Consider the following 12,273-nt stretch of genomic DNA (forward strand, 5'->3'; position numbering starts at 1 on the left):
GTTCATGTTGATGGTATAGCTGATGTATTCCTTCCTTTATACTGTTTTGCTCCCTCCCCCTCTCTCTCTCCTCCCTCGTCCTCCGACCCCCTTCCCTCCCTGAACTTCTACCTCCCTTCCCTCACCCCATTGCAATATAGATGTATCCATCATACTATAACCTCCATTTCTATACTATGTTGTGTGCCTGTCACATTGCTTTGTTTCTTTTTAATACCCAATAAAGAAATTACGACACAGAAAGAACAGCATTCTGGGTTTTTCACCCCAACAGCTCTGGTCATAAAGCTGTGAACCATCACAGAGCATATGGCCCACCACAAGTGTGATGCATCTTGTCTACACATTACTATTCTTTGTGGACTACCATATCCTACCCCTAGAACAGAAAAACATTTGGCTGCAGTTAACTGTGAATTGGGGAATCTAAAGGACTAGATCAACTGAAAAGATAAGTGTCTCTATTATTGTTTCCTTATTTCGCTATTCATTTCCCATTTTTCAGGTTTCACTTGCAAATACCGAACACTCTGCTTCCCCTCTGAGTACTGACAATTCTTCAGAAAACTACTTTGCAAGGCCTGTGATCTTGTGATCACTTCTCTTGTCGGATTACTAAATTAATCAGCTGCTTTGTTAATTGTTATCAACTGTTATTGATGTGAAACACTGTGGGTTGCATTATGGAAAGTGCCCTGGGGCGCTACGGGTATGTGCGCCCACTTTGTGTGCCCCCGGGGCATGCTCGCATTGCAGAAAGGGCAGCTGACACTTGTGTCAGCCTTTCTGTAATACAGATAACCAACGCTATCACCAGAGGGTGTTTGCTGATTTACATGAGGGCATGACCCCATGCAAATGAGGGAATTCCTTTGCCTCTGCACCTGCGCCGTATTATAGCTGCAGGGGCAGAGGCAAAGACACTGTCAGGATGTGCACTGATAGCAGCCCTCAGGAGGGGGTGTTATGTTTGGTAATGTACCCCAATGTAAGCCTGGGTAGTCACCTAGCCTTTCACCTACATTTTCCCCTGCCGTTGTACTACATAACGGTTTTTGATATTGACCTTTTACCTATTTAGGCACTGCATAAAATATTGTGCGGTTTTCCCGGAAAACTAGCCTCATTAATTATGCATGACGATTCTCAGAATCACAGCAGGATTACCATTTTCTGCATACTAGCTATGTATAAGGGTCATCCCTTTCGTCATCCTCGGCTGACATGACACAGCAAGGTAGAACCCCTGAAGGTACCTTTTGTAAATATAGACACCAAATCTTTGCTGAGCCAGGCAGAGGAGAAAGACTTTTATGCTGACACACTGAAGCGAGACGCTGAGGTCCTGCATACAGACACTCCAGCTCGCAGTGGTCTGATATCCCTTGTGGGGTGTCTATCTCGAGACCAAGACGGGGTCCCACAGTTTCTCACTTAAGGTAATGGAGTTGGCTTCCTCCTTGGGGGATTCTTGGTTCTATATGTACATACATGCTAGGTACACTTAGGTACATCTAGTTAGGGTCGCATCGTCCACTTCAGCTTCAGAAGAACCACGACCCACCACCACCCGCAACAGGTTCCTCGCCGGAGCTGGAGCAAGATCACCGCTGACCAGCTCACCACCTCCCTCAGCCTGAACCCTCCCCCCAGCGCAACGGACCCCAACAAAGCAGCCCGCACCTTCACACAGTGGCTCACCAACTGCGCCGATGAGCTCGCACCACTGAAGAACCCTCCCAGCAGACCCGGCAGCAAGAAAGCCTCCTAGTTCACCGACGAACTCAAAACTTCCAAGAAAAACTGCTGCACCCTCGAAAAAGCCTAGTGCCACGACCCGACCACAGAAAACAAGACTACACCCAAGAACGCCACCCGTAAACACCACCAGCTGATCTGCACCACCAAAAGGACAACATTCAAAGAACGACTGGACAACAACACCCACAACAGCAAGGAACTTTTCAGCATCGTCAAAGAGTTCTCCAACCCCAACGCCGGAAACAACAACATCATACCCTCGCAAGACCTCTGCGACTCACTCGCCACCTTCTTCCACCGCAAGATCGCCGACATACACAACAGCTTCGGCGCACAGACCACGCACCCAACCACCGAACCAACGCCCCGACCATCACCCTCTGCAACTGGACCCCGGTCAGCACCGAAGACACCACCCGCACGATGAACACCATCCACTCCGGATCACCAACCGACCCCTGCCCCCACCACATCTTCAACAAGGTTGACTCCATCATCGCACCCCAACTCCGGAACATCATCAACATCTCCTTCAACACCGCCACCTTCCCGGAGTGCTGGAAGCACGCCGAGCTCAGCGCCCTCCTTAAGAAACCAACAGCGGACCCCACCGACCTCAAGAACTTCCGCCCCATCTCGATCCTCCCTTTTCCTGCCAAAGTCATCGAGAAGACCATCAACAGACAGTTCGCCGCCTTCCTCGAGACAAATGGATCCCTCGACCCTTCGCAGTCCGGCTTCCGACCCAACCACAGCACCGAGACCGCCCTCATCGCAGCCACCGACGACCTCAGATCCCTGCTCGACAACGGGGAAACAGCGGCCCTCATCCTCCTGGACCTATCTGCGGCGTTCAACACTGTCTGCCACCGCACCCTAGTACAGCCCCTCAACAACATCGGAATCCAAGGGAAAGCTCTGGAGTGGATCTTCTCATTCCTCGCTGGAAGAACCCAGAGACTCCGCCTCCTCCCGTTCAGATCCGAGGCCACCGAAGTCATCTGCGGCATACCACAAGGATCCTCACTCAGCCCCACCCTCTTCAACGTCTACATGAGCCCCCTTGCAGCCATCGCACACCAACACAACCTCAACATAATCTCCTATGCTGATGACACACAGCTGATCCTCTCCCTCACCAACAACCTCGCCCCCACCAGAGCCAACCTACACGAAGGGATGAAGGACGTCGCCGAGTGGATGAAGAACAGCCACCTGAAACTGAACTCAGACAAGACGGAAGTCCTCATCCTGGGATCATCACCCTCCGCCTGGGACGACTCCTGGTGGCCCCCTGCCCTGGGCACCACCCCCAAGCCAACGGACCACGCACGAAACCTGGGCTTCATCCTGGACTCCTCCCTCTCGATGACCAGACAAGTCAACGCCGTATCATCATCATGCTTCAACACCATGTGCATGCTCCGTAAGAACTTCCGATGGATCCCCACCGAAACCAGGAAGACAGTCACCCAGGCACTCGTCACCAGCTGACTGGACTACGGGAACACACTCTACGCGGGAACCACGGCCAAACTACAGAAAAGACTCCAGCGCATACAGAACGCCTCCGCACGACTCATCCTGAACATCCCCCGCCACAGCCACATCTCGACCCACCTGAGAGACCTGCTCTGGCTCCCCGTCAACAAGAGGATACGTTCAGACTCCTCACCCACGCACACAAGGCCCTCCACAACATGGGCCCGAAGTACCTCAACAGCTGCCTCACCTTCCACACACCCACCCGCCAGCATTCGCAGAGCCACCGCTGGAGGAAGATCCTTCTCCTACCTGGCGGCCAAGACGTTGAACTCCCTCCCCATCCACCTACGGCTGACCTAGGACCACCTCTCCTTCAGGAAACTTCTCAAGACTTGGCTTTTCGAGCAGTAGAGTACCCCTCCCCCCAGCGCCTTGAGACCCTTCAGGGTGAGTAGCGCGCTATACAAATTGCTGATTGATTGATTGATCGTAGGAGTACGCACTATTATTGTCATGTATTTATATGCTTGCATATATTCATTGATTTTATCACTATGGTAGAAATCTACCATCCATTTACTCTGTTGGTGCTTATAATCACTTATATCTGTTTCTGTCTTCTATTTTACACTAGAATGTTGCTGATTCAATAGATGCTTATTGAAAATCATCCTCACGGTTTATTTTGTGTCTCTCTCTCAGACAAAGTGAGCACAAGTGACTGACCCAAAAGTACTGTACTGTTTCCACAATCCCGGATGGGACAGGATTGTCATGTTCGATGGTTGCCAAGAACTATTTTCTCCTTGGTAAGAGGAGTTTATAGTGGCACTGTGAGCTAGCTGGTAGACAGGTGAACATACCTGGTGGGGGCGTCTGGAATCAATCTGGACACCAATCCCACAGTTTATGTTGTCTAAACGCGCAGATCCTATAGAGATTTATAGGAACTACACAACAGGAGGAAAGGGGGCCTTATGGACCCCCCAGATTTCCACATACAAGCAGGTACAGTCATTCACTGCACCCGCCTGCAAGGAGACCTCTCTCCCCTTTTAAGAGTGCAGGTTGGTTGCTGCCTGCACAGTGAAACACGGAGTACCTGCATCTTAGCTCCTCCGTTTTTCACTTAAATGCGCTGCCCTGGGAGCAGCACACCATTGCGGCTGTCCTGAGGGCGGCACATTCAACTTAATATGGCACACTTTCCCTGTTTGTGCCCGGCGCACCTGTTTCAAGGTGTACCGTGGCGATACCATTGCAATTGCGCCTTATGTGTAATAAAGAACCAGTTGCTGGTATGAAACTAGCTCTTTGCCTGTTGATTTTATACTACCTATATGAGGTCACAGGGCAGTAAATAATCTTAATTTTGTTATCCTCGATCCTGCTCAATAATAAGTATACTACGTGTTGGTGGTACTATCCTTGACTGGTTCTAAATATTTGAGTTGGAAAGACAGAACAGCGAAAGCTCCAATAGCACCAAGGGTCTCTACGATCTAAGTGGGAGAGTTATGCGCATGAATCCCCCTACTACTAAGTAAGCATGTGTCATAGTGCACACTTATTTCCCCTAAAACTACACAAGTGGTTGGGAAACCCACATAAAATGATGTATACATTGCTCAAAATGCACTTTGGAATAATTTGAGTGAAAAGTGGACATGAGGGCTCACCTTGGTATAGCAAAAGTGACTCAAATATATTAGAAAGAGACCTGATGATGGAGAAAAGGTCTATTACATTTTCTGCTTAAAGCTGTGGCCCACGTGAAACTTTCCGCAAACACAATTTCTCTGCCCTCAAAAAAAAGGTGCAAAATTTCACACTGTCACAATTTTAGACATTTCACACAATTTGTTAAATCAAAAATGTGCGAAGTATGCAAATAACCCAAGTGTAATGGAACATTTTGCACAGGTCTGCTACCAAGCAGATGTCAAGAAACACATCTTCAGCTTACATCCATTGGCACATGCTTAGGCTTTCCATAAGGACAGTAATGAAAAAAATGAAATAGCAATACAGCAGCCTGACACTGTATCCAAAGTTTTGCATGAAGTAATGGTAAAATAATGAGAAATAGTATACACTTCAATTACAGAAACAAGCAATAGCATAAACATCAAAGATTTAAGAAAGAGGTCCTTCCATTGAAATGGATAGGATGATGCATCAACTATGATGCCAAATGGATCCAAGCAGGACTTACATCTGCTCTGAACTCAATTCCTACTCGGAGTTATGAGTGGTAAATTTAGGTCATCTGCTTGGGAAGATCACTGTTGTGGGTATTAGTGTGTGTGTTGAAAAACCTCTGTTCTGTCTTGATTTAACCCAAGAAATAAGGTCTTCTGTAGTAGAAGTTAAATACTTTACTCTGCCTTAAGCCATGGAAATAGCACAATAAAGCAATTAAAAACACTATACATTAATTTAATTAAAAAATACAACAAATAGCATTAAAATATTACATAAAAATATTCCACTGTCGGCATAATTCCACAAAAGATATTCCATAAGCACCAACCATGGACAAAAACATAATCGGCCGATAGGCTAAGTGCAGTCACAAACCAGTAAACAGTTGACATAAAAGGAAATATACAAATAAATGACTTAATAGCATACTTACGTGAAGGGTAACATTCGTGTATCATTTGGCTTAAAATATAAATACATACACTCAACATAGGCTGGCAGATAGCGACCATGGTGTCACACTGCAGCGATGTTACGATGTGAACCTCAACCTCAAACTGTCAGGTTAACTATGATGCAAAACTTTATTGTTAAAGTGTAAGGCCATGTCGCTTCCTGCTCATGCCCACTGCCAGTAGGAATCTGCGTACACAGAAAACAGTCAGTTTACTGGAGTCAGAGCTCAAGATTCGAAAAGCAAGTAGAAAACGAGGGAACCCCAGACTCTGACAGTAGGGTTTCAGACATTTTTGCCTGCTCTGCAGAATACAGTGGACAGCAAAACAAGATATGTTCTATGGTCTCTACCCTGTGCAGGCAATTAAAAAAAGATCACATGTCACTAGCCTCGAGGCTCGTCTTGTGTGTAGCTGTTCACAAGCGTTTTCGTCCCCTTCAGAATATCCTCATCAAGGTAGGATTCAAACGTAGGAGAGGATTTTATAGACAAGAAACTGCCAGTCAGGCTATCGCTATCAGCTTTCTGTGTGTAGTCGCTTTTTGTGTACCCCCAAACAGTTTACTTTACAAGACCCTTGTTTGAGGAGTTGATGTCAGAGGATTGGTCCGCGGGACTTCCAAACCCAGCTTGAGGAGCCATTTTTTAATGTAGGCTAGCCAAGAAACAATTGTGTTGGTATCCAAAAGGATAAATTCACAAAGTCCTTGCCTAGACGACTCGAGCTCACAGCATTAACATAGCCTAACCCAGTACACCAGAGGTCTCAAAGTGGCCAGGTCACCAATCCTCTTTAGAGCACGGTTGTAATGCAAAGTGATTAGTGGCATGGATTGGGGAAGGGATAATACGGACCTTATAAAATGATTTGCTCTAATTGAGCGAGTATCTATAGGACCTGTATCCCAAACCTCATCCCTACATAGTATAGCCGACTGGACTGCAACCTTATAGACCTCCACCACTGGCATCCTTCCAATGGCTGCTGATTTGTGTAAAAGAATAGCCCTAAACTTCTAAATTTGGGACACCCTTGTCATAGAACTGCTGAACCTGATACCAAGGTAATCAAAGTGCTTGACTTCCCCCAAGTACATCAGACCCCAGTGTTAGGTTCCTGCGAAAGGTCCTATGTGGCCTTAGAATAAACCTGGGTGGAGTTAGAGGAGATCCTGGTGAGTGACCAAAAAACTCTGCAGCACTGTAGAGTGGCTTACATTGTGCCAATTTTTTGTGCCTCGTGTTTTTCCTGCACTGTAAAATCAGCGTGAACAGCGCCACATGTAGCGCAAGAGGGTGCTGCTTCTTTCTGCCACTCAAGTAGATCTAGTAGTGTTCTATTCAAGAGTCAGCTTCCTCTCAGCAAGCGGAGTGAGCTGTAGTTAACATTTACGACCACCCACATTGGGAAATCTCACAGGGAGGTGGTCTCAAGTAAGTTTTTCTATGTTCACTTCATCAACTTAACATTGGCGACCGCGAGCATGGGAAAAACACCGCTCTGTTGAGTTTTTCAGAACTCTACGCAGCGTGCAGAGTGAGAAAAGCTCTGCAAACTCCATGAACAGAACAGAATTTCATGCCCAGGCCTTCCTTAGAGACTTAAATTTTGTTTTCTTTGCATTGATCTCGAGCCCCCTGTGACTACAGAACTCCTGGGATTTGTTTAGTAAGATTTGGATCTCCACATGTGTTCTTGAGATAAAGAGCTTGTCATCGGCAAACAGCTGGTGAGGGATGGGTACACCACCAAGATTCGGAGAATTATTAATACAGTCTTCTAGGTAATTAAAAGCATTGTAGATGTAGAGGGAAACCAGCACTGGTGCCAGTACACAACCCTGATGCACCCATAGTGTGACGCTAATCCTCTCTGTTAGTACCCCGTCCCTTACCCTAATAAACTTAGTCAAAGTTGTTCTTGTATAACCTCTCCAAGATCCCAGCAGGGTTAGAGGATTCCCCATTGAACTAAGAGTGTCCCAGAGACTAGCTGCAGGGACCAAGTAAAATGCTGCTCTCGGATCAATGAAGGCAACATAAAGATGGTCCTTTAAAAGTTTGATATAATTCCAAAGTTTCAACGAGACTCTAAATATTTGATCCACAGTTCCTACCTTGGATCTAAACCTGGCCTGGAACAGTGAGAGGACATCAAAGTTGGTGGCCCATGCCTGGAGTTTGGCCAAGACCTGGCTGCATAGATCTTTCTACAAGATGTCAATAAAGATAATAAGCCTATAATTACTTGTGTAAGATCTGGTACCCTTTTTAAAAATTTGAATAATCGTTGCTTCTCTCCATGAATCGGGAGAGGGCCACTTGAGATGATGGAATTAGAAAAGATGTTGATGTAAGGAACGTAGATCTTGCTCTCAGAAAGATCCAGGTTACCAATAATAAGGTCAAATTTAGAGATAGAATCTCTTCCTCAGTGTTCTCTTGGGAAATAGTAATAGTATCATGCATCGATGAATATGCGTTATCATGCGGTTGCAAGGCAGAGCTAGAAGGCAACTGAGTTAAAGAGGGCTTGGAGTGAAGATTACTAAAATGTTTGACCCAGATCAGTAGCTGAATATGATGGGCAGTAAGAGTTTGAGCTTCAAAAGTTCCATGAGTAATTATATACCAAAAGGAGGCAGCATCCTTCCTTTTAGAAGCTTCTAACAGATCCTGCAAATTTTTCTCATCCACACTCTTCTTACTGGCCTCTAACACCATTTTATACAAATTCCGTTGACTTGAGAATGAGGCTTCAAGATCTGATCACAGTCAATAGAAATGATTTGGACTGTCTGCAGTCTATAGAGAATCGGTTGAGATTAAGATGTGGCTCTGTTATGGTTGCCGGCACCCACCTCAAAGAAATGATTTCAGGAGGAGAAAAAGTGACCATGAATGGTAGTAATAGGAATGTCAGCTATATCGACATCCTCATATGGAGAAAGAACTATGTTGTAAAGATTATTAGTATAAGCAAGCTGCGAGCGGCAAGAATGAATTTTTGGCCACTTGAGGACTCTCCTGGAAATCCCAAGGATTATATCGCCGGGTAGTCCGGACTGATCCAGAATCTCGTACAGTTCTTCCTTAAGTGTTAAGTGGAAAGGATTGTGATCACTCTCTGGCCTAACAGTGACACAAAAGCCCACCAATCATTGCCATAAGTTGATAGATATCAATATGTAGTCAATCCTAGTTTTGGTTAGGCTCCTGGTGTACGTATAATTTCTAATCTGGTCACAATCTTTCATACCATTACATGCCCAAACGCTATGTGCAATAGTGAACAGGTCAGATTACGTGGCCCCTGCAGGGCATGTTTTTAAAGGGGGGGGCGTTCAATCAGGGGATCCCCAGAACTGAGTCCTCCACTTCGGTTTCCAGCGAAATGTAGTCCAACGGCTAGAGGGTGGTGTTGAAATCGCCCAATTAATTACATGTTTTGGTTTATACAGCAAAGACTCCAGGTGATTATTGAGGACAGAGAGTATAGACTACATTATGGTTGAAGATGTTATAGATATTAATAGGGGGCCCTTTAGCAGCTCTAGTAGACATCTTTCAGACATCCAGTGACTTTATTTGGAGAAGTTCAATATTCCAGTTAAAAGAAACTTTAACCCATATCAGCAGGACCCCAGAGGAGTGGCAAGAGGAGGAAGGGAGTGTGTCTACAGAAAAGATTGCAAAGCTGTATCTATGTAGCGGCTCTATTTATTTATTTATTTATGTTGAAAGTTTTATATAGCGCGAACCAGATCCTTGCAGATATCAGAGCGCTTTACAGAGCATACATAACAGGCCATTAGATATGGCGTAATTGTAGGTAATAAGTGGGGAGGGGTAGGCATAGGAGGGAGCATAGTAGAACAGTTACGTCAATAATGCAAGTGGTACAAAAAAGTGAAAGCATAGACCGACAGGTAAATCAACAACACAAGTAATACAAATAATTAAAGGCCAAGATTGAAAGAATCGATCTAATTGCTCCATAATAGGTTTCACAGCTTACTTCATAAGACAGCCAAATTTCAGGGGAGGATCTGCAGTGTCCCCTGGGTCTTGGTTGAACCGGTGCAGTGCCCAAGGCATCCTCCCAACCCTCTCAAACAGGGTATGCCTCCGCTACCCTAGAAGAATGAAAAACTACGGGGGCAGCCTCAATAGGCACCACAATATGTGTGCCTTGTGTGACTGCATATTACAGTCAGTCCACACCACGCAACAGTCGTTCTCTTTTGATGGCACCCTTTCTTGGTCGTGAATCACCAATACTCCTGCTAGTGCTATCAAACATGAGCTGGATCCCAGGGTAAATATATTGTGCTTTAATGCCAACAAACCATCTAGGATCTTCCTAGAACTCACTGACGCAGATGGTGTCACACGGCTCAAACTCTGAGGAGTATCTACGGACACTCAGGATATCCTGCACGATGATCGACTTACACTGGTAGTGGCACCTTAACCAATATAAAACTTTATTAAATAGAGACTCCTTGTCCTCATAACATTCCCACCCCAATGTTGGTACATTAGTTCCACACTAAGTCTGGGCTGATTTCTCACGACAGGTAAAACCCCAAATGTCACTAGACAAGAATCTGGTTTGAGCCCCTCTTCTATAAAATGTGCAACCTCCATGCTCCAAATACTCTGCATTTCCTTTGGTGTGCTGTTTGTGCTCCCTGTATAGGACAGTGAGAGTTAATGAAATGTAGTTTGGCATAAGAGTCTGAAATGCTATATCAAACATGTTTTTTTCTATCAGTGTCACCAAAGTTTGTAAATATGTTCAACATTGCGAAGTGACCAGGACAGTCCTTGTCTCGATTTTCAAAGACATAGGGGTAGATGTATCAACATCCAGATTTGCGAATCTTAAATAGCGATTTTTTAGAAATCACCATTTGAGATTTGCAAATTGGTATGTATGTAGAAATTCGCATTTTGTTTGAGATTTCTTAAAATTCCTTAATTGCGATTAGCAAATTGCGAATCGCAATTAAGGAATAATTTCCCATTCATTTCTATGGGCCAGGAGGCCCATAGGAATGAATGTGAAGTTATTCTCAATTTGCGATTCGTAATTTGCGAATCGCAAATTGAGAATAATTTCAAGGGTGCAAGGGTGTCAAAAGGACACCCTGATGCACCCCTGAAATTCAGGGGTGCATGTATATGCACCACATGGCACCTTTACAAATGCAAAAAAGTGCTTTTGTGAAAGAAATCGCAAATAAACACCAACTTGAAGTTGGTGGTAATTTGCGATTTCTTAATGAGAAGTCGCACAACTTGGGTGCTTCATACATTGCATTAAAGGAATCGCAAAATTTGGGATTCCTTAAATGCAATCGCAAAATAACGAATTGCAAATTTGCGATTCCTTATTTTGCACTCAAATTTGCTACATACATATCATTTAGCAAAACTGAGTTCGCAAGAGCAGAAATTTAGCAAATTTCGGTGTTGGCAAACCCATTTGAGCTTCATACATATGGCCCATACTGTCAATTGTTCTAGCAACAAATCGCTGGAGATACTTTTTTTTCAGGCACAGCACTATTTTACAGCTATGCAGCTCAGAGATTATACATTTAATAACATTCCTGCAATCATTCTATTGTTGCACAATCCTGAGAACAACTTGCACACTGGTATATTCCAATAGTGCTGGTGCTGGGTTCACCACTTGCTCTTTACGGAATGTGCGCACTATTCCGAGTGTCGATTTTTGAAAGTAGCCTAAATATTGAAGGCATTTCTTTTACCCTTTGAAGGTTCGATACAAATATTCAGCTTAAAGGATTCTTTGAGTTTCACATCGAGGGGCACATTGGAGGCTCTCTGATGCAAAACGCAGGGGACTATGGCAAACCCAGTTCCCTGGAAGCAATACTGGATGATGATGGGCTGGAATCATTAGCAAAGGCAACAATCTGATGGACGGATCTGGATTGAATCCATCATAATTCTTCTGCTCACTAAGCCACCCCAGTTTGGACCCAGCCATACGCAAATCAGTCTTGACCCTGTGCCTCATGGGAACAGTCCAGCCCGAACTGTCAGATGTGGTCCTCCCTGGACCAGAAACAAGCATCCTCGGACCGGTTTCGGAGTTTCAGACCTCATCAGCCAGGCTTGCTTGAATCCAGTGGCGAAGTGAGCAAGGACCAGATGCTGGTAAAGCACAAGCCCTCCAGTCAGAGGTCGGCTTTACTTACTTCCGCCATGGTGAAACAATTTTATCTTTCAACATAAATAGAAGGTACGTTGTGACAGATCTGCTTCCTGCAGGACCTGATCATCACGAGCTGTCCCTGACGCAGCTGTTTGCACTCGCAATCTCTAGCTCT

The 12,273-nt window shown here is 45.1% G+C and overlaps 1 protein-coding gene across 1 annotated transcript in view; it reads left to right on the plus strand.

Moving 5' to 3' along the window:
- Positions 1–12,273, plus strand: part of CNTNAP2 (contactin associated protein 2) — a 2,542,823-nt gene that overhangs the window by 1,199,610 nt on the left and 1,330,940 nt on the right. The window lies entirely within an intron of this gene.

This window comes from Lissotriton vulgaris, chromosome 10, assembly GCF_964263255.1.
Source record: "Lissotriton vulgaris chromosome 10, aLisVul1.2, whole genome shotgun sequence".
Lineage (NCBI taxonomy): Eukaryota > Metazoa > Chordata > Amphibia > Caudata > Salamandridae > Lissotriton > Lissotriton vulgaris.